Here is a 19851-nt window from a genome sequence, read left to right on the forward strand (position 1 = left end):
GACACTTTCGCTTTCAAAACAATGTAATTTGGAAGGCTTTTGGAGAGACAAGTCTTTTAGAAGGTGATTTTGTTCAGATGAACTCATGAAGTTGGGGTCCCCATGTGGGTACTTGTGTCCTGAAGAGAAGGAGATGCTGTCTGGGCCCTCTATACTTTTACCATACACGGCTATGGCCCGAAGACAGCAGTCTGTAACCCAGGATGGGAGTTTTTGTTTGTTTTTTCTTTAGTCACAGAACTGGATTGTCCGACACCTTGATCTTCACTACCCAGCTTCATAATCGTAGGAAACAAATATCTGCTCAGTCGTCTGCCTCCTCTGCAGTGTGGTGTCAGCCTGAGCTGCACTGCTTGATGCAGATCGACCCTCGGCGTTGCCATTCAGTGGAATCTCTTTTTCAAACTCGAACTCCCTTAAACAACACTGTGTTGGACAAGAATGGAGATTTGGTTTCTGTGTCATCATTTGATTTTTTAAATTGATCAAAACTGATTTAAATGGAGTTGATAACATAGTCTGTTCGCACAACATAGTGATCCATCGAAATTTTAAGAGCTTCCCCATTTATCACTCTCTTTTCTTTCTTTCTTTCTTTCTTTCTTTCTTTCTTTCTTTCTTTCTTTCTTTCTTTCTTTCTTTCTTTCTTTCTTTCTTTCTTTCTTTCTTCCTTCCTTCCTTCCTTCCTTCCTTCCTTCCTTCCTTCCTTCCTTCCTTTCTTTCTTTCTTTCTTTTTTTTTTTTGGTTTTTTGAGACAGGGTTTCTCTGTGTAGCTTTGCGCCTTTTCTGGAACTCACTTGGTAGCCCAGGCTGGCCTTGAACTCACAAAGATCCACCTGCCTCTGCCTCCCGAGTGCTGGGATTAAAGGTGTGTGCCACCACCGCCCGGTTATTTACTCTCTTTTCTATATATTTCTGCATCAAGCATTTTATATATATAAAATATGGTATATATCTCTAAAGCTGGACTCACATGTTCTCTGCTTACACTTACCACTAACTGCATCAAGGAACTTCTCTGTATCTGCTTAGCTGCAAGGTCAGCATTCTCTTCTGAGTACATTTTCTCTGATGCATTTTATACCAGGCTCTTCTCTGTCTTTTAAACTGCCTTATTTTGCCCGACAGTGTAACGTTTGCAGTAGAAAATATTTTCTATATTCATGAGGAATAGGAGGCTAAAATAAAGGAGGCAGCCCCAAGAGCTGATGACTTTTTTATAAATTGTGGTATGCCTCCTTGGTGCTAAATTTGAGTTAAGATTCGAGAGTGTCTGATGTTGAAAATATTTCTTTTTTTTTTCAGGTTTATTTACTTATTTCTTCATTTATTTTTATATCAGCTGTAAGATTCTCAATGAGTGAACTTTGTAGTGATCAGTGTTGCTTGCTTCCTCTTGTCCAAAGGTTGGACACCCAGACTGTAGATAAACCCTCATTTGCAAAATAGTACTGCCTGACTCTACACAAGCCCAATGTATTTCAGATCTAAGGAGAAGACGAGGTCCAGATGGGACAAGGCCATTTCCAGAGTCAGAGGAGAAAATATTATTCAATGTAAATGCAAGGATTAGAAATGTAGTTTGCTCCTGAAAGGATAATACAGGTAACTAACAATATAAAAACATCCATTCTTTCTAATTTTAGTGGCTGTGTACTTGAGGATAAGACAAACAACATTTGGTGGTTTATTGCTTATGAAGGAGATTAACTCCTCTTGGTTAAAGGAATCTGGAATAGACCTTGGTTAAATGCACTCTGGAATAGATTGTGTTTCCAGAGCGCATGTCTTGGTGGTGTCAGGGATGGCCGATAGAAGAGTAGCTTCACTGCAGCATATATTTTTCTCATCATTGTTACAAACACCCAAGAGAACAACTTAAGGGACAGGAGATTTATTTCAGCTTACAGTTTCAGGCCATGGCTGTTTGTTTCCATGTACCTGGGCAGAATTTAATGGCAGTGTGAACTCTTTACACTGTGGCGGACAGGAAACAGACAGACAGCAACCCAGGAACAAGTGCAGCCTTCAAAGCCATGTCTTCAGTGACCCAGTTTTGTCAATGAGGTCCTGTCACCTAAAGTTTCCACCATGTCCCCAAAAGCCACCACCAGCTTGGGATGAGCTTGGTGCATAGGAACCTGTGGGGATTTAATATTCAAGTTAGAAAATGTACCAAGTGCACAGCTGTCAGTATAGCTGTGCTCTAAACGTGTCCTGGAGACACAGAGGTCTTGACCTCTCAGTACAATTCTGTCACATTTTACCATGTCTTTCTCCATAAATAGAAACCTCCAAAATTAAACAAACAAACAAATAAGTAAATAAGCCCTCCAATGATCTACTCCATTTATTTTTAATAGAAGCAGCTTTTCTATTTTCATTATGGGATAATGAAGCCTTACTGAAAAGATTTGATGAAGGCAGAGCCAGAACACTAATTTCCTATTCTGAACTTCTGCTTAATTAATCCCTAAAACCTATCAATGATTCCATTGACAGCTGGCTTCTCTTGTGGATGCCAGGCAATTTGCCCTTTTGGGGTCCTTTTCTCAGCATTCAAGACAATGGTTAAATGGGTCTCAAAAGGCTTCTCTGTTGGGATCCAAGCATTTTTGTTTAGCAAGAATAAACAGAGAGTTAGTGAAATAAACAAAAAAGGCAATTGAGAAAAGTATTTCTAATATGTTAGTAAACTTGAGAGTACCATTACCCATCCTTTCATAAGGGAAGTAAATCCACCCTGTGGCTAAAAGCCAAGAGTTGACTCTCAGGAAATCCTTGGTGTGCTGAATTACATTTACTCAGCAGGGAAGGATTCAATATCCATCATCCATTTAGGGTTTTGGAATTGTGCATGTCTAAAAGGAGTCTTTACTTTTTATTTTTATGGTTGTTCTTCATGGTGGTGGTGATTATGATGATGATGGTGGTGATTATGGTGGTGGTGATGGTGGTATTGCTGGTAGTTATGATGGTGGTGGTAGTTATGGTGGTGGTGGTGATTATGGTGGTGGTGATTATGGTGGTGGTGGTAGTAGTGATGATATGATGATGATTAGCTATTTAGGTAACTCATGCCTTTACAGGTACTGACAGTGGTAAATGGATGTAAGAAATAGTGGTCATGTGCACTTAGAAATTAATCACAGTCTAAAAAATATTTGAAAGACAGCTCTACAGAAATCAAATAAAACTGTGTGCTCCAGAGATTAGAATCTATTTATACTGAAAGGCTTCTACTGCTTTAAAGGATATTAGGATTCTAAACTAATATTTAGGAGACTCCTCAAGGAATATTACAGCAATTCGATGAACTAAAATGACTGTTTATAAGGCACAGAAGGAAACTATATGAAGGGGATTTATGGATGCAATCAAAGCAGTTAGAATTAGAAAATGCCAAACCCTGGCTTACTGCATAGTTTTTGTCCAAACTGGTAGTCATAGAGGACAGGTGACAACAGTAACAACAGTAACAACAACAAAGTCACAACACAGAGTAAATTTAAGATTACTGAGAGCCTGGATCAATTCAGGAACCACCTATCTTTCACATCAGGGACTCAGGTCTGCTCCATTGCTTAGCAGGATAAAGGCACCAGTTACTATGATGGTGACATGTATCATAAGACTTCTTCCTGTAGTATTGATTGAATTAAATGAATGTCTAAGCATTATTGTAAATTGTAAAGAACCATATCAATGCTACTTTTTTTTTGTACAGAGGGGTGTCATTTTTTTGAAATAGGGTTTCTCTGTGTATCCCAGACTGTCCTGGAACTTGCTCTGTATACTAGACTGGCCTGGAACTCAGAGATCCACATGCCTCTGCCTCCACAGTGCTGGGATTAAAAGGTGTGGGCCACCATGTCCACCTTCAATGCTACTTTTTAAAGCTACTTCAAAGTCTACTATCATGTGTAAAATATTTATTCTTATGTCAGCAAAATTTACTTATTTATAAGTGAGAGAAATCTGTCTCACATTGATTTAAAAAAATACAATGATAATTCTGGACACCATAGATCCAGGTTCTTTAACGATGTCTTCCTCTTTTTTTAATTCTTTCATCTTTTGTTTTCGTACCTGAACTCAAAGAAAAGAGAAAGATTCTCTTTCCTAATGATTTTAGTCAGTGTGAGGATTGAGTTTTATCTTGGGTTACCTGGGTATCTAAAAATGAATCACCAGGGCAGTTCTCAGAATGCTCTTTGGAGTGTGTCTTGGTCAAGTGCTCTCCCAGAGCTCACACTAGAACTAGTCCTATTTCCTCTCCAAAGGGAAGCCTAGCCTTAAATCTTCAGTTTCTAATCACACTCATATAGCAAAAGAGAGAGTGGTTTAGCGCTCTTATTTTAGTTTCTGAGAACTAATATTACCAAAGTGTAATATGTTAGTATTGTCACCAATGAGGTTAAGAGTTATATATTTTATACTTGAAATTTCATTAAGAGGTAGATATCTCATTGAGAGGCCTTATAACAAAAAAACAATTAAGAAGGTAAAGGGAACTCTTAAATTTTTTTGTGTGTGAGTGAGTGTGTGTGTGTGTGTGTGTGTGTGTGTATGTGTGTGTGTTTATGTTTGAAGATGTGGGCACATACCTGTGTGCTGTGAACATGTGTGTATGCACATGGAAGCCTGAGGTTTATGTCAGGAACCTACTTTATTGAATGATACAGTGTCTCTCAAACCTAGAGCTCACTGATATGGTTACTATCGAATAGCCAACATGTTCTAGGGGGTTCCCTGTCTCTCTCTACATCTTTTCTTTCTCTCTCTCTCTCTTCCTTCCTTCCTTCCTCCCTCCCTCCCTCCCTCCCTCCCTCCCCCCCCCCCCTCTCTCTCTCTCTCTCTCTCTCTCTCTCTAACACTAACCAATAAAATTTTGATAGCAGAGCACTAAACATTATAAGATCATGGCTACTAGCTCAAGATTTTATATTCCCTGTGGGTGCTTCTTAATATGTTAAAAATTCTTCTGAGCTCCAGAGCCAGCTTGAATCTACCTGGACAGGTCAGGTCCACTCCAGATAACTATAACCCAAACTTTCCTGGTCCCAGGACCCTCCTACCTCACCCTGGGACCCTCATGGACCCCTCAAGGTAAATTTTTTTTTCTAAACTTCCTCTTCTGCCTTGCCAGCACCTTGTCAGACCCAAACAGTCACAGAGCCCTAACTGGTGGAAGACTATGGATGATTCCCAAAGCAGCAGAGGGCAATTCACTACCTTGGGATGTCCGGCTAACTCAAAAGCTTCCTTCCCTATCTGCCAAGAGCTAACTAACCTCCATCAAGTCGGCTGGAAGCAGTTTCGGGAGACATAGTGTCCTCATTCCTGCCATCTTTTACCTGTCATCTTTCACAAGAACACAAGACTCTGGGATGATAGAAGTCCTAGTCACACCCCCTCGATCGTGCTGGCAAGACACTTAGTCATTCCCAGGCCTTACATCCCATGTAATCCATGTGCTGTGTGGTCATGTAATTTGCATGCAGTGTGATCACGCAATCTATGCCCATGCTTGGCATAGTTATGTGAGCCCATATTCACATGTGGGGGGGATCCATACAAAGAGGGTCACATACCCCTTTCTTCTCTCCCTGAGCTGTCTTCCATAGGCCTGAGCACATCCCCTCTGTTCCCCTTCCCTTAATAAACTTTTATTGTGGGTTTTGTGGCTTGTGGCTTTTTCTGCACAGCAAACAGCAACGCTTAATGAATAACATCACTCCGCATAATAAATAACAGCCAGAAAACTAGGTTGTGTGTAGGGGGCCTAAAACAGCTTGACCACACAGCTGCCATGACAGTCTTAGAGGCCCAGACACAGCCTCAGGCAGGCAACACCTGGACCCAGGAAGAGCCATAAGCTGATCCCACCCAGTGGGGCCTGCATCTAAGGGGAAATACCTAACATTCCAAACATTTCCTATACCTCTAGACAAATGTCAGCCAATCAGGGTCCTACACCCTGGAAATCATCCCCTCACGCCAACCTCTGCTGTGATAAAAATCCCACCCTGCTTGGACTCTGGGCTCTCTGCTCTCACGGCTGCATCAGACAGAGAGCCCAAGCTCCAAGCCTGAAAATAAAGGCTCTTTGCTTTTATTTATGGGACTTGGTCCCTTTGATCCCCTTGGTGGTCTTTTGGGGGTCCCCATGATCTGAGCATAATGGTTGAGCAGGGGGTATCCACCTGAGTCGGAGGCTCGAATACAGTGAAAAGTCAGAGAAGGGAGCCTGGAGCTGGTGTTGTGTTTCAGCTCTGGGGAGGAGCACGAGGGACTGGGCCCCGGCTCTGATTTCTGAGGCTGGAATTAAAGGTCACCACAGTGCCTACCTGGCGTTTTCATGATTTTTTGGGGACCAGAACTCCCATCCTCATGTGTATATGGTAAGTATTTAGCCACTGGACATCTTCCCAGTCCCAGGAAGGAAGTTTTGAAAGTAGCAGGTTACAGTTTCATGGGTTCAAACTTATCTCTAGACTTTCAGAATGCATCTTTTTTGTGCTTAACTGTGATCTCAAACCCCTTCTGTTTGACCCTAATTGTTGGCATTCAGTGGGCGTTCAATAGAACAGTTACAGAGCTGATACCCAGGTCACAATCTAGACTATCCTTCCTGTAAGTTCATAAGCTCAGCAAGGTATTTCTGAGTTTTAATTTGTAAATTTGAGATCAAATCCACAATGTTAAATATTAGAACTCTTATAACATTTGCTGTGTATGAACCACTGTGTGTGCTGTTACAACTCACAACCTAACTATGACACTGGCTGTGTCTGAGCCCCTGTGTGTGCTGTGATAAGGAACAACTTAACTAGAACACTTGTTGTGTATGAGCCCCTGTGTGTACTTTTATAATGAACAACCTGACACCTGACACCTGAATCATGTTAAGGAAGTGCTCAAACAGTCCCGGCCAGTCAACCCCACAGCTTCCCTACAGACAACATCCATTTGACTGTTTTTCTTTTCTTTTGAAACAGGTCTCACATGTAGCCCAGGCTAGCCTAGAACTCGGGGTCATCCTGTCACAGTCTCCTGTGTGTATTTTGATCTTATTGAATAGACATAATCTGCTCTCACCCACACTCAAGAGGCTGCAGTTGAGATTAATCCTCATTGTTGTATCAGTGGTTCCTCGTGTTGTACTGCCAACAATTATTTCATTCTGTGATTGTACGTCTTTGCTATCCTCTGTGGACATTTGGCTTGTTTCCAGATCCGGGCTATAATGAATAAAGCTGTTGTAATTATTCACTTCAAGTCTTCTCTTTGACATATGTTTTCATTTCTCTTGGGCACTCATGAGTCCTCATGAATGGGATTAGTGTCTTTACAAAGGCACAGAGAGCTCTCTTGCCTTCTTCCTTCCTGTGAGGAAGTAGTGAGGGTGGAAGCCTGCAGCCCAGGGACCAGTCCTCCCCAGAGCCTTCCTTTACTGACATCCTGACCTGGGAATTTCAACCTCCCAAAGACATGAGAAAGAAATTTATTCACGTTGCCTAGTGTACTCTGCTGCTTTCTTTATGGTAGTGTGAGCTGACTGAGATGCAAATTGTGTCCTGATTATTTGTCTTTTTTATTATTTATTTTTTTTTTGGCAAGTCACTACCATGAGGTTATTGTGACATTTGTCAAGTTTGGTCTAGTGATCCAATTTATTTTGATATATGATTTGTGTGCTGAGAATTTTATTCTTCTTCTCATTAACCTATATAGTAAAACACTATATTATTTGAGAATATATATTATTCATAGCCTGCTAGATATATTGACTTTATAATGTATATTATGCTGTTTATTATGTCTTTCATTGCTAACCGTTTTATTTAATTTAGGGCTCAAAGTTCTCTAAATTCTGAATGTCAAAGCAATTCTTTTCTTTAGTGTAGATTAGAAATTTGACAAGTCACACCAAAGTCAGCCATAATAGCCCATGTCAATGGAGAGCCTGTGCTGAGGGGAGGCATGCACACACCTGCCTAGATTTATAGATGCACACACGAACCTTGAGAATGGAAGCTACTTCACAGAAACCACGTTACACATCAGATAGCTGGACATGGGTTTGCAAAGAAGAGCAGACTGACCAGGCATTGATGTTCAAAGACTGAATGAAGCATAGCAACCTTTAAAATATGTAAGAACTTTTGAACTTTTAAAATTGAAAAGCAATACCACAGTGGACAACTGAATGTTGGGAAAATGGCAGTACCTTAAAAAGACCACGGAACTGACTATGCTATAATATGTGTTGTCACAGTATCTCATTACTTTTCTGTGAAAAGTCCAATTTTTAAACGAGTTCAGTGATATACAGTACTATTAGCATAAAATATTTAGAAAAAAAATCTTTCAAATAGAAATGGTGGCAGATGGGGTCACCCACATAGGATCTTGCTCTTAAAGAGCAAGTGATTTTCAAAATGGTCCTTGAAGCCTAGGACCAGACCTGAAACAGCCATACCTCAGAGCAGGGGCTGGAGAACTGCCAGACAATATCTAATAAACCGTTCAAGCTAGCTGTTAGGACCAGGTTACGTACAGCGTTTGGAGAATGCATTGTAAACCCATGAGTAACTACCTGTTAAATAGTTGAACAAAGAGACAAGTGGTGGTTCAGATAGGTGGTTTTGGTAGATAGTGTATCATTCAAAGGAGTTATTTAACTCCCAAGAAGAACGGGCCAAGGGCCTGCGAAAGTGGCCATGGTGGAATGTGTTACAAGTGGGATCCTGTCTACTACACAGGTCGTGAAGACACTAGATTTGGGCATGACTGGGACATGATTAGGACTGATGTCCTTGGAGCATCTGGAGGAGCAAGCCAGACTTCAGACCAAAAAACCTATCAGGGCAGCCACCAGGCAAGATACTCTAGGACAAGAATGTGGGGTTGCATGTTTTGAAGCTTGAAATGGGATAGAATTTCCGCTTCTGTCTGGAGTTGGGCTTGAACCTTCGGGAGACAATCCGTGTTTCCGATTTTAAAGAGAAATCATTATGACAAGTGGGTTCAAATTACATTTGCAACGGCAGGTTGGGTTTTTCCGACAATGAATAACAGACAATAACATCTTTCTAAATTACAGTTTTGTTTTTCTACGTGAGAAGCCTGTTAATTTCTGTCAGGTATCGGGACCCCAGGAGGAGCTATGCACTGGAAGTCTTTCTCCCCCCAGCAAAGCACTTCCTTTCCTTCCCTCAGTTTCTCAAACCCTGGCAGCAGGGCAGCAGGAGGAAAGCAGGGCAGGGTCAGGGAAACAGGCCATGGCCATTGCTCCAAGTCACAGACGGGCATGTGTTAAAGACTGTGCATACCAAGTTCTTTACATTTAAAAATGAAAGTTCCTGTTATTGGTGATTGTCACAAAGGAGGAAGTGTAATAATTTGGTGCAGTGGGTGTTTGGATATTTAGTTTCACGGACACTGAGTTGTGACGGGAGGATCTTGACTCATGTTGAATAGAAAGCAGTATGGCACGAAAGTCACCTGTTGTCGCCATGCCTTTGACTGAGATTGGTTCTCGAATAGAGGGTTGCCAACCATGAGTAGAGGCAGTGAGTGAAAACACAGAAAAGGAAAATAATATCTGTAGCTAGAGTTTTCCTGCCTTGCCCACAGTCAGGATAAACTTTTGTCACCCGCCAGTCCCACAGCCGCTCAGACCCAACCAAGTAAACATAGAGACTTATATTGCTTACTAACTGTATGGCCGTGACAGGCTTCTTGCTAACTGTTCCCATAGCTTAAATTAGTCCATTTCTATAAATCTATACCTTGCCACATGGCTCGTGGCTTACCGGTACTTTACATCTTCCTTGTCCTGGCGGCTGCTGCAGGCAGTGACTCCTTCTGCCTTCCTGTTCTTTTATTTCTCCTCTCTGTTAGTCCCGCCATTACCTCCTGCCTAGCCACGGCCAATCAGGTTTTATTTATTGACCAATAAGAGCAACTTGACATACAGACTATCCCCTAGCACAGCCAAGTACAGACCATCTCAGACACCTGCACTCAGGCCTATGGTCCTAATCATCCTCTTTGCGGACCTGCTGGGTAAAGCCACGAGGAACCCAAGAACGGGCTCCCACAGGACATACAGAACATCCCACAGCAATATCTAAATGTCTTTTCATTTAAAACAATTTCCATATTTGTATGGATTCAGAAATAAAACCTACACTATTTTTTATTTATTAATTAATCCACGAGAAAGCTAAAAAAAAAATGCCAATTTAGAGAGATTCTTAATTGACTATTTATTCTCTACCCTGCCCCAGACCCAGAACACATAAAATAAATTATTCTAATTATAATTTTGAGGAAATGCCAAATAACTCTTGGCTGTCGGTTGTGCTGGAGAACCCTGCTGTTGAGGTTGCAGCCACCATGTTGCATGCAGTAGCTCTCTGAGCTCGGCTCGAGATGGAGGACTCCCTTTCCCAGCGGGGACTTCCTTTACCGCCCTAACCTGATTTGGAGAGTGTCTCTAAAACTCAGATTCCTGAGCCTTTTAGGAGGATGACCCTGCACAGAGATCCTTGAAAATGCTGTGTGACTCAGCACCTAAGTCCTGCTCTTTCCTCCCGCCCCACGATAATTAGGGGCTCTGTTATGACGAATCAGCCCTTCCAGCTGTTCACCCTCAGAATCCTTATATACTTAACCCCTGGAACAATGAAATGAGCTGTCTCTCGGAGCTGACTCATGGAAACTCTCTCACAGCCATCGGAACCCTGCTGGCTACTTCTGCGCCCTTTGCCCTTGTGGGTCCATAGCCAACCCCACCCCCATCCCTCCATCCCCCTATCAGCCACCTCCCCCACCCCACCCCCACCTGCCCAGGAAAAGGAGACCCACAGATTGATGGCAATCATAAGTAATGAAACTCCTAAGTAGCTAGAAAGTTGTAAGAAACACTGGTGAAATTAGAAGTCACGATATATATATCTAATATATATATATTGATAAATCCGTTTGAAAACGCCCTTGCATTTTGTCTGTTTAACTGGCAGGGAAATGTAGAAATCGTACATGTCAGTGGGTGCCTTGTGATGTTGTAATACATGTGAGCATTGTGTAATGTTTAAATCATCTTTTTTGTTGTTGTGTTTTTCGAGACAGGGTTTCTCTATGTAGTCTTGGTGCCTGTCCTGGATCTCACTCTCTAGACCAGGCTGCCCTCGAACTCACAGAGATCCGCCTGGCTCTGCCTCCTGAGTGTTGGGATTAAAGGCGTGCGCCACCGCCGCCCAGCTGCATTGTGTAATGTTTAAATCAGGTTAAACATGTATATCTCATTTACAGTTTCTTTATGAAACTGTAATTCTTTATGTGTAGATTCTTCCTCCTACCTTCATGAAATGCACATTATCATGGTCTGCACAACGGAACTTCTAGCCGCTCTTGCACTCTAACGCATGGTCTGAGGATCAACTTTGCCCATTCCTTGCTCTCCTGCCCTCTACCGGCCCAGCTCTGAGCAATCATTCTTTACTCTGGACCGCTTAGATGAAAAGCTTTTCCAGACTCCACGTACGAATGGCATGTAGTAGTCCTGGAAAGGCTCTCTTCTGGGAACTGGCCTCAAGTCTCTGGAAGAGCAGCATGCTGCCTTAACCATCCAGCCTTGGAAAGACTATTTCCATTGGCTACCAGTTCCAGCGGCTACCTAGGCCCAAACCCGTACGGAAACCTCCTTCCCCCAACTCTGTTCTTCATGTGAGTAGAATGACCCCTTAAAAGAAGCACAGGTCACACTTCATCCACAAGAACTTTCTGGAGTGATTCAAATGAAGTCTCCCCCTCTCTGATTTCAAACTTTGTCATTTATACTGTATACGTGATAATCTGGTACTGTCTGTGAAATCTTATACTTTCTATCTTAACGTTGTTTAAAAGGCAGATTCATTCTAAAATGTATTCATATGATCGTTCCATTGTTGCTGGAGGGCTTCTCTCCAGGTCCCACCAAACCCCGCAGTCCCACAATCCACGTATAAAATAATCACTCAGACGCTTATATTACTTATAAACTGTATGGCTGTGGCAGGCTTCTTGCTAACTGTTCTTATAGCTTAAATTCATCCATTTCCATGGATCTATACCTTGCCACGTGGCTCGTGGCTTACCGGCATCTTTACACGCTGCTTGCCCTGGTGGTGGCTGGCAGTGTCTCCCCCTCCTTCTTCCTGTTCCCCCAATTCTCCTCTCTCCTTGTCCCGCCTATACTTCCTGCCTGGTCACTGGCCAATCAATGTTTTATTTATATAGAGCGATATCCACAGCATTGCATTTACTATCAGAATATTAACTTTTTGAGGGAAAAACTTTTATAATGGCTTTCCTTCCCTGAACATGAAGCAGTGTGTTTAGGTTTGTCTGCCCCTTAATACACGTGGATTCTAGTGAAGCGCTTAGATGGTAAGAGCAGTAACTCTGTTGTGAGAGTTCGCCAACCTTCCTGTGTTTAATCTGACTGCTTATTTCCATGCTGAGCTCTCAGAGACACAGGCTTAATGTGGTAATTCCAATCGATTTAGAGAAAAATGAAAGGACAGGGAACGGGAAACTGTTGGCACTTTGTAATAGCATGTAATAAGTTTATAGACTTAGAGACAGTATTTTTACCCATGGCGCTTGCTTCAGAATGTGTTTTGTTTCACACCACTTTTGCTAACAACTGGTGGAATATTGGATTATCGAACTGAGGAGTTCATAATACTTTCATCATTTGTCAGTACAGTGTTTAGAAAACGAGGTATTAAAGAAGCTGTGATTCATAGTGCCAGTTTTTAATCTTCTCTCTGACAGTCTTGGGGAGGCTGTGAGATGTAAGTAGGAACAGAGAACGCAGTAATGCTCAACGTTTTATTCAGGCAAAGGAGATAAATGGCATAATTTACATCACCTTGTTTTCTCCCACCATTTGTTAGCAATGATGTCTTCATTATTATATATAAAAATTAAGGTTATACATTTACAACTTTAGTATCAGACAGGACCATTGGGAAATATTTGATAACTCCAAGTCACCAAAATGCCTATGTCATATGATTCAACAACCAGTATTTAGCAATGCAAATTTTAATGTTCTGAGTACTACTTGCAAGCACTCCTTATGCCTATGAACCCAACCAAATTCAGTTGTAGTGAACTGTGTACACTGACTTTGGTTGACTCTGGTTGTATCTCAATTATTTTTCTTCTATACACAGGATAGAATCGTCACACCGTCAATTTGATGTAGACTTAGCACATTCTCTTCTGGCAGTGAGTGACCACCTTTTGAATATCAGATTTTCAAATAACGTTTGTTGTTACCATCACTGTCACATATGTCTCAGAAACCCCCCCAGTCCGTGCATCTTCCCCAGTCCAGAACCAGTGATGTTAGAAGAACTGTTTCTATTATTTGGTTAGAAGAGTCGATTAAGCACCATCCATCTATGACTAGAAAATACGAGGGTGGAAGAGCTGTGTTTTGTTTATGAGGCATGTGATTAGAGGATGCTTTATTATACATGCATTTGGCCAGAGGAAAACTTAAATGATAATGTTGAGAGCTGCCTTGGGACGAATCCGGAAGACCATGACAGAACACTGGTGGCAATTGTGAGGTAGCAATAGAAAGGAAAGAATGTCAGATTCTAGTGATAGGTCGGGCAGCTTAATGGATCAGGAACCACGTCTGCCCCAGGGTACAGATGAAAAATTTGTGATGTTGTGTGCTATGGTGTTCTCTGCATAAACCCAGAGAAGCCCGTGTAGACAGGCTTACAGCATCTGGTATGGCCTAGGTAACCCAGATGTTTACGGTTGCACTGTGTCACTTGGAAGACTATATCTGCATGAGTAATTACTTTTGATAGTGAATAAGCATTTGAGTTACATGCAGTAAATGAAAGTGACTGGGACCCCCATGCCAGACTCTGTCTCTAATTTGTCTCAGTGTGGAGATTAAAGCATCTATTGAGGGCTCAGAAACAATCACAGGCTATTCACATTACTCTCCTAAATGTCACCAGTGTCTGACAGCTGTAAGGGAAAATGATTTACCAAGGCACTGATACTTAATCAATTGTACAATACAAGAAAAGTCCTTCCAATTATTTTTGATGAGATAAAATGAATCATAACACATACTTTTAAATATTAATTCACATACTGTGTGTGCAAATGCTTCCATTAAATGTACATCACGTTTTGTGTATTATTTGATGTCAAAGGAGATGTATCTTCATATTTACTTTGACACATAAGCAATTCACATTGATTCTGGGAAATGTAAATATAAATATTTAAGGTAATGCAATACATAGATGCGAACATCTTAAAACATTTTTTCCTCTAGGCAAGAACATTGCTTTTGATTTTTCAACTATTATTTGGATCTGTGACCTTAATAAGACAAGTTGTTAGGTATCCAACATCCTAATAATGTAAGTATGTTACCAGTATTTGAGAAGCAAGTGTGATGTGTTCCAGGCTATGTGACTTTGATACCTGGTCCTTTAAGTTTTCTTCCTGAAGTGAATTAATTAGTGCTCCAAATAATCAGCTTTTATGTCATTTTTTTTTAAAGTAGGCCTTGCTATGTAGTGAAGCCTGATCTTGAACTGGCAATCCTCCTGCTTCAGCCCACTGAGTTCAGGGATTGTAGATGTGTGTCACTGCCATATTGCTGAGGATCAAATTTTTTTTTTTTGTGTGTGTGTGTAACTTTGTTGGCCTTCTAGAGTTTTATAGGTGATAAATAAGTTTAAAACATGAGAAGTCTTAGAACATTGCCTGTGCCTATGTTAACATTTAGCAAGCATCATTTTGCTCAGAATGAATTGCTCCAAATGTGAAGATATACACAGAAGATCAGGGATTTGAAAAAGAATGAAAGCTACTCACATATCATATATATGTATGTAATTTGTTTCATAGGGAAGTTACAATTCCACCCCCTACACACAATTTATATTCTGAAACTCTAACTCCATCATGAGTATATTTATATATGGAGCATTTGGGGCAGAATGAGGTTCTAGGTGTGGCCATAAGGGTGGGGTCTTCATGGTACAAAAAACATCACTGTAAGAAGAGGAAGATTCTAAAGCATTCTTCTCTTTTGTGTCCTTCTCGGTCAAGTTTCTGGTTGTCTCTTACACTGTGGGGGTAATTAAAAGGTGGCTGTCAGTAGGCAAGAAGAGTGTCTTCACTAGGAGCACAGTCAGCTGGCAATTTTATCTTGGAGTTCTTTGCGTCATAACTGTGAAAAATTAACTTTGTTTATATCACCAATGGTACAACGTGCCCAATGGGATATAATATAATTATAGCAGCACAGGAAAGCGGGTACAAGGGACCACTAGAACATTAAGCTCTCTCTTGAATATTTTAAATATTCTCATTAGTCACGAAGAAGTTTCTTTGCTTGATCTTACTCAAAAGGGTGAGAAGTGATATTGCGAAGAAGTTTCTTCAGTTGAATGTTTTAAACTATAGCAGCACAGGGTTCTTTAATCTTATAAAAACTGTGTGATATGTTTAATTTAACAATGCACGCACAATCTAAAGAATGAGACCATTAAAGTAAGACATTGAGGGAGGGTTGTTCCTGGGTGTCAGCATTCTACATTTCTCTCAGAGGTGACAGTAACTCTTCACAAAAGGGATTTGAAGAGAAAATTAACTGCATTCAGCAAAGTTTGCCTATTCAATAAGAAATTATTCAACTTTTTTTTATCCCTTGAGAAATTATTGGCACTTGTTAGCATTGAGATTGCGGGAAGGAACTTTTTATTTCCTAAGAAGGCAACTAAGATCAAGCCGCTCGAGCTGGGACTTGGAATTTCCTCACGTAGACACTGGTTGCGTTCCTTAGGTACCTCCATGTTTGTCTCTCCCCTTCTGGAAGGCCGAACTGCCCTGCTTCTTATCTTAGCATATACAATTACTCGTGAGAGTCCTCCCTATTGTGTATCTCCCATACTACTCCAGAGCCATAGACTAAATACTCTGACTGATTACGTTATCAAGAATAGAATATGAGAATGTCACTTTGAGAAAAACAAAGTCAGAGCACTTGTGAGAGATGCCTCTTCGATGCACAGTTTATACTCATCACTTTGCTGACGCTGGTATCCGTTAATAAACTCAAGCCAAAGAAGCTTTTTCTTCCTCCACAGAGCATTATATAATTGAGTTATCAAGCATATTGTTACTTGCTAATTATTGAAATGAATTCTGGAATGAATATTAATATATAGCTGAATACTTGGTGCTCAGCAGCATTTAGTCTTGGAGAATTCTTTTCATAAACAACTATATCAAATAGAGAATATGTAATTGTTTAAACAATTTTGAAATATTTAACATATATTTATGTTGTACTTGATGAAAATGGAAAATATGTAATATTACTGTTAAAGTATATCACATTTGTTAACACGGTGGAGTTTTTCCACTCATTACCCATATATAGATCTAATACATTTTACATAGAGCAGTGTAACATAGCTCTTAGGTATGTGAAATGTGTATCAAGCAAAATGATTCCAGGGAATAAATAGCCACACAAATAAATGTTCATACTATTTTTATAAATCCTTACAAGTGGACAATTTAAAAAGTTGACAAAACACAAGACACTGTCAAGGCTAGAGGGGAAAGAAGGAGCCTTCTACCAATACGAAGTAAAAGCACCCCCAGAATTCAGTTGAAAATATCCATATGTAAGTGAGAGAGACACACGTAGAAAACCCCATCGAACAACGGAATTGGCCTACGGTTTGGGAATGGGTGGTGGTGGAGAAAGCAGGCATAGAAGATCAGGATGACCTTCTAGTACTGTATTTTATAGCATAGCACCGAGTGGTCCTCAAACTATTTTGCTTTAGATTCCTCAATTTTGAACAAAACAAACAAGTCAAATCAAATCCAAATGAAATAGAACACAATGAAAGCCTCTCTTACCCTTGATGTTACTCTTGCTCTGTCCGTTCTGGATACAGGCTATTATTAGTGTTTCTTGAATCTGTTCACCATGTTCCCTCTTCTCAAGCCTTCTGATTCCCCTTTCTTTATGGTTGGGGTATTGCAGAGATCTGCTAATTTTCTTTACTCCAAGCGCCAACTTTTCAATGAGACACAATATGGGTACTAAAACAGCTTATTATATTATTATTATTATTATTATTATTGTTATTATTATTGCCATTTAGACCCCTCAGTCCTACAGATGTCCTCCCTAATATGACACGTTCTCCAGTGTGGTACTAGGATTCTCTCAGTTCGTTTTCTCTTGCTGATACAATAGCACCTACCGGGTAAGTTACACAGAAAAGGTGTATATTTTGGTTTATGATTCTGGTCCAGGGCTCAGGAGCTACATGTGGTGAAGCTTTTTGCTACCGAGTCCCGAGGCAACTCAAAGTGGCAAATGGTGAGGAATACTGAGAGGGCAAAGAGCAAATGACTTTTGCAGAGACAAGCTCTCAAAATAACGCATTAACTTATCAGCCCATTGGCCAAAAAATTACATGAAAGGGCTAATCCATTCATGAGGGCAGTTTGAATCTGAAAGGTATCACATGGTTTCTCCTCTTAAGATTTTAGGACAGGGAATTCTTTTTCTACATTTTATGTTTTGTTTTATCTTTTCAGGAGAATTTATGTATAACATGATTTATTTTGTACTTATAAGTTTTCATGTCTACTCAAATAATTTTTTTGGGGGGGAGGGGGCTCCAAAATAAAAAATCCAGCACACAGTTTCCAGGTGTTACAAGTGTTAAAAGTGTTAAGGAAGTTCTAAGTGTTAAAGAAGTTTTTTTTCTGTGTTGAATTATTGCTATAATTTTAATAGCAAATGTAATTCAAATGACACATTATTAATTTCATGATTTCACTGAGAATAATTTTTTCAGAATGTGTCTCTTAATTAAGAAGTTGAGACTGTTTATTTTTAAATTGATGCAGGCATTCATTAATAGGTTACTTATTGTTATAATAACAGAAGGTTTGCATACATATCTTTCAGCTCTGAGGAATGTTAAATAAATGCAAAGATGGAAATGAAAGTTGTGCTGAGGTAATATTATTCAGAAATTCATTGTATCATAAATGTTAATACCTGACTAAATACCAGCTCATCTAACCTTCCTAAAACTTTTTGAAAGTAAAAATTTAGACAGTATCTGACTCGCACACCTTTAATTCCCAGCATTCGGGAGGCAGAGTCAGGCGGATCTCTGTGAGTTTGAGGCCAGCATGGGCTACTAAGTGAGCTCCAGGAAAGGTGCAAAGCTACACAGAGAAACCCTGTCTCAAAAAACAAAAACAAAAACAAAAACAAAAACAAAAAATTAGTATCTGAATTGAAAAATCATTTCTTATGTGGCCGTTGGTATTATTTACCTTTTTCAAATTGGAGGTTTGTAACAAAATCTTTTGTGGATGAATCAAATAATTCAAATTATACTTACCATACTTTCCCTCAGAGTCATCTTTTCATGAAGCTAAGGGAAGCATCGTTGGGGTAAAATCAGTCCCATTGTGTTCAAATTTCCATTGCCTCTGAACACAGATTTATGTACTCTTGTCAAATGTTAATTCCTAGAGTATAAAGTTTCTTAAAGAGGTGGCAGACAGAAAAACAGACACTTGAGAGTAATTATACGTAGTTAGATTGGAAATTTCCTTTTTAGGTTGAAAATAATTATAGTCATACTTATGCTTTTGACAGTATTGAAACAGATTGTCAACACTTAAGAGAACAATTCTATTTAAATGTCTAGGGTTCCCAGCATTCAAGGCATTTCATCTTTTGCAACCTTTTTTCTTTCACTCTAACATTTTATGTAAGAAAACAAATAAACCAGTTGAAAGTATTGCACTGTCTTCTTGTTTGATCAGCCATAGCCAACTCTGGAAATAGTTGGAATTAATGATAGAAGGTCTATAACCAGGGTATTCATATTTGCACTATATACTTAATAAGGTATCAATGCATATTTAGTGTTTTCATTTATGTATTCAAGACAATTATGCCATTAATGGGGGAGCCCTATAAGGTCATTTCAATTTTCAAAGTTCAGCAGTTGATTTAGTATTACAAATTGGAAATTCATTTGCTAACACACTCTGTTACTGGAAGTAGTGATGAGGTCCCACCCTGAACCAAGAAGTTGTTGCAATAGATATCTGATGGCAAAGGAAAAATCAGTTCCCTCCACTGGCTTACTGGTTTATCACTGGGCATATCAACCACACTCCAGGGCAGGCCCCACTCACAGAAGTTGTAGTTCACAAAAGGAACTACAGAATTTCTTTTTTGGCTTTATTGTTTTTTGTTTGTTTGTTTTGTTCAAGATAGATAGATAGATAGATAGATAGATAGATAGATAGATAGATAGATAGGCAGATAGATAGAACATGAAGTTGGATGGATAAGGAAATGGGATGCTCTTGGAGAAGTTGGGGAAGGGGTAAACAGGATAAAATATATTGTGTGAAAAAAAATAAAATTTAAGAGAATTTAAGTTTCACTATGCTTATTGGTTTCTGCTCTTTGGTTCACAAAAGACATTTTGGATCTCATGAATATCTCATATCAAGGATCCTAAAGATCAAATACATAAATCAGGAAAACTATTTAGTGGTATTTAATTTATGAATGGAAGTAAGCTTTATCAAATTATCTTAAATATGATTATACCTGTTGATAAATTAATAAAAACAATTAAATTTATAAATCTACTTTAAGGAATTGGAGATGATATTGTATTTTTGTTTTACATAAGTATGTTGAATACTGATTTTAAAAATCAACGTACATGGCCT

This window comes from Peromyscus maniculatus, chromosome 13 (assembly GCF_049852395.1).
Source record: "Peromyscus maniculatus bairdii isolate BWxNUB_F1_BW_parent chromosome 13, HU_Pman_BW_mat_3.1, whole genome shotgun sequence".
NCBI classification, from domain to species: domain Eukaryota; kingdom Metazoa; phylum Chordata; class Mammalia; order Rodentia; family Cricetidae; genus Peromyscus; species Peromyscus maniculatus.